The following is a 4,080-nucleotide window of genomic DNA, read 5'->3' as shown; positions in this document are numbered from 1 at the left end:
CATGACGTGCCAAGTCCTTGATTAGTTCCATGTCTCTCGATGCCCCCGCTAGGGGTGCATGTTGGGTTTGGTCATCCAAGTCTCGACTTCCAAGGATTCCTTGGTGAACCTGCGACATACTCCCGAGGGACTCCCGGAGTTTTGGATCACGTTCGGCAAGTTGACCCTGCTGCAGAAGCGGGTCACGAACTATTCGCATAGCTCGCAAATGATCCAATCGACCGCGATCATAGTCGGGACAACCATGAAGTTATCGCACCCTTAAGGGATGCAGGAATGCTCGACAGATACCATGTCCGATCCACCATATAGGGTCATCATGCGATTAAAGTAGTTGATGTGGTCATTAGGGTCAGTGGTACCACTTGTAGAGTTCAAGGTAGGTAACTTGAACCTGGATGGGAGTGAGTGACATGATCTCTTCTCGAGAAGGGGTGTTGTCCAGGGATTGAGTGTGTCTCACCCTTGGTCGCTTCTTCAACCCTTCCGAGTTTTCATCCAACTCATGGAGTCTTTGGTCTAGCTCTTCATCTCGCGTTTCACGTCTGGCGGGTCATTCGTCATGACCCGTTAGCGCCCTCTCTCGAAGTCCCTTCCGTCTCGATTTGTTGGTGAGATGGGGAGGAATCACGTCGTGATTTAATCTTGTCGTGAGCACGAGGGACTCTCTTCATGGTAAGTCCAGCTTCGCTCTAGTGCATGTCTTCTACCAAGTCGCCCATCGAACACCGACCTTCGCATGGACCCTTCAGTGGTTAGGTACCACGGATCGGTGTGATGGTGTTCTTCGTGTATGTTGGTGAGCTATTTTCACTTGTGGTCAAACCTAGCCACAAGATCATTGACCATTCACGGGCTTGCCTGTGGAGGAGAGGTTCCTTAACCGACAAATGGGGAAGATTTATTGATGATGACTTCACGATCATCCTCCTAGAGTGAGCCCACAAAGCAAAGAGTACTGGAAGGCGTTCCTTATGTCCCCACCTAGACACCACCTTTGGCAATGAGCTTAGCATCGCGATTGGGAAACTATTCGGGATCACGAAGGACACGTCGTGATGGTCAAGGGGTAAGAAACTCGACCTTGTGAATGTTTTTGTACCTTCCCTAGTTGACCTTGAAGTGTGGGCCAAAGCCCGACCAATTTTCTTAAGTTTCGCTTTACAGACGAATGGACGCATGAGCAGACTCACCAAGACTGAATCCACCCATTAGTCCGCTCGTGTTGTTTAAGGACTTTATTTATTTTCTCTTATGGGACCCACACCCCATGCCTCGGGTACTCTATCTAGCCTTTTAGACGAGGTTGGCCTCATCCTTGATCTCCTTGGCTTGTGGGTGTACCGTTTGGGTGGACCCATTAGCTTATTAAACCTATTGAATGAGTTTTGACTCATAATGCCCATGCCAAAAGCACCTAAGTAGGGATTGGATTTAAGACTAAGACTTAGTCTTAAAGCCACATTACTTCCTTCACCTACCTAAAACGTGGGAGCCAGTGGAGCATTAAAGGCTTATGGAGGAGAGCTTGGAAGGATTGTGGAGGTGGAGAATCACCGATTCATCCATTCTTAAGGTAGGTATCCTCACCTTCCTCCCTCTCTTTGTCATTTTCGGGTTTGGAGATTCCCTTGGAATCGATTCCAAGCTTAGGGATTCTCTTGGGAACCCCTTTAAACCCTATTGAATACCCCTTTGAGACCTTTATCCTCTTCCCTGAATGCCTCCATGGATTAATTAACCTAAATGCTGTTCAAGCATTGGAAACCTAGCTTAGGTTGGGAAAAACCCTGGAGATGGATCCAATCTTTTGATTTTTCCCTAAATCATTTAAAGGGCTATGTATATTGGACCTTCAACAAAGGTTTGGACTCATCTCCCCAACCTTTGGAACTTTATGGGTCCATGAATGAAAGGCTGGAGGTGGAGATCTTCGTAGCTTCCACAGGAATGGTGGTGGACAAACGACTGGACTCACTGTCGTGTATCCGCCTGTTAGTCCGTTCAGCCTAACTTGGTTGTTAATCTGGGTGGAGCCACGAGTGGACCCACCTAGGTGAATCCACCCATAGCTCAGGTTGGTCTCGAGTGTGTCTCAAGGTTTGGATGGATGCACGAGCGGATCGGATCCATGTTCTCGCATCTGCTCATGAGTCCATTCCATATATTTTCTAGGTATGGCCTGGACGGATCCACGACTGCACTCACCTGGCTGACTCTGCTCCTTCATCCGCCCTGCTTGTCTTGACCTAAACTTCAAATAAACTGTTGGGACTCTTTGTGGGACCCACCTATATACTTCTAACACTACTTTCACGCATCCTCAGACTCCAGAATCTCTACATGAGTGCGTGCACTAGAGCAAACCTCACCGGACGACAAGCAAACAAACTGTGAGTGGGTTTTGGGTGATGTTTGGGCTTGACATATACATATATAGATGCAATTATATAGATTTCATAATGGTTTATGTGTTTGCATTCATTCTTGTTATGTTGCATTTTGCATATAAAACCATGTTGGATATGAATTGATGAAATGTGGATATGATGCTTTACATTATTATATTGGGGTTAAAGTGCTGGGTATGCCGATGCTGGAACTCCGAAGTTCTTATTATTATATCATTGCTTACCATCCTAGTCTGTATGCACCGTGCCGTGCTTGTACCCGGATACTAGATGAAATGGGACATTGATGCACCCGGAATACCGCTCATGACGAAAGAAATTGCATGTAGCATATCTGTGGTTAGGATTTACGCTCCCTTATGCTATGACCCTTGCAAACAGGGGTTTACTTGTTGGATAGTCGGAGCACCTGGTGTCTGTGGAGGTGGGAGACGCCAGGTCAGGGGTAGTAATAGCTATTTGGGGTCTCGCCACTGGGTGGTCTATGGCTTCTACCGGTGTAGGTCCCTTGTGATAATTGAGGTTTCACTGGGTGATAGGATAAGTGACCCTCGTTGTCTCCCGAGTTATCACAATGAGCATATACCATGACTTAGACTATTTGTTAGGTGAAAAATATATATTTGACATTTCATGCATCATGGACTATGTATGATTGTGTGAATGTGCACTCCAGCTTTGCCCTCACTGCTCTGGAGCTAACCCCTTGTGTACACAACTTTTAAATTTTGATGCGGTGATGGTTACTTGGCCAGCCTAGATGCACAAATGAGTATGATTGTATCGGACAGAGGAGCTTGAGTACGTGTCAGACGAACACGACGATGGTTGCCCCTGTGATGGTTGTGCTTATGGGCACTGAGGTTACTTGGCGATTTCACCCACCTTTTGATTCTTTTGGGGCTTTGTGCCCGTTATAAACATTTTATGTAATAACTTACTAGTATTTTGAGTAGTTATGTCATGGTCAACCGATGGTAAACACTAACTATCATCTTATCACTTAGTCAACTGAACATATTGTAACTGCTTATTGCTTCCGCTTATTACAACTCGGACAATGATTGGAATATTTATTTCATTTTTGCTCAAATGTATTTATTTGGGTAGGTCCTTGGGTGGTGACTATGGGACACTGTGTCGTTGATCCTGGTAGGTATTGGGGTGACGTGTCTCATCCTAATCACCCTCTTGACTGTGCTTATGGCATAAGCTTGGGATAGGAGCATGGCAGTCGATCAAGTCACCTCGCTTCCTGAGGCGGAGTGCCCTGTCTAGCTCCAATTCAAGGAATTCAACTCTTACTTTTAGTTAATTCTTTTTTTTTTTTTTTTATGTCACGCCAAAACTAAACTTGGTCTCAGCTCCTAACTAAAAGCTCAAGGAAACACAAGACAACCGAGTGGTCTGTCCCTTCGACAAGATGGGGCTCTTATTGTCTAAGTCAAAACCCACCTTAGGATACATACTAGCTCTTGTCCTCTCAACAGGGTTTTCATTACTTCGATTAGGGTTCTTAAGTCTCTCTTGCCTGTGTTTCGCATCAAAGTAATAAAGAGACACGTAAAACTTACCAAAAGCCAAAAATAAAATCTATCAATCGGTCTCACACCCCCACACTTAAAATATGCAATGTCCTTAATGCATGTAGAAGAATAAAAACAAGGAT

Source organism: Telopea speciosissima, chromosome 11 (assembly GCF_018873765.1).
Source record: "Telopea speciosissima isolate NSW1024214 ecotype Mountain lineage chromosome 11, Tspe_v1, whole genome shotgun sequence".
Taxonomy (NCBI): domain Eukaryota; kingdom Viridiplantae; phylum Streptophyta; class Magnoliopsida; order Proteales; family Proteaceae; genus Telopea; species Telopea speciosissima.
The sequence above is the reverse complement of the archived record's forward strand: the minus strand, read 5'-3'. Positions refer to the sequence as shown.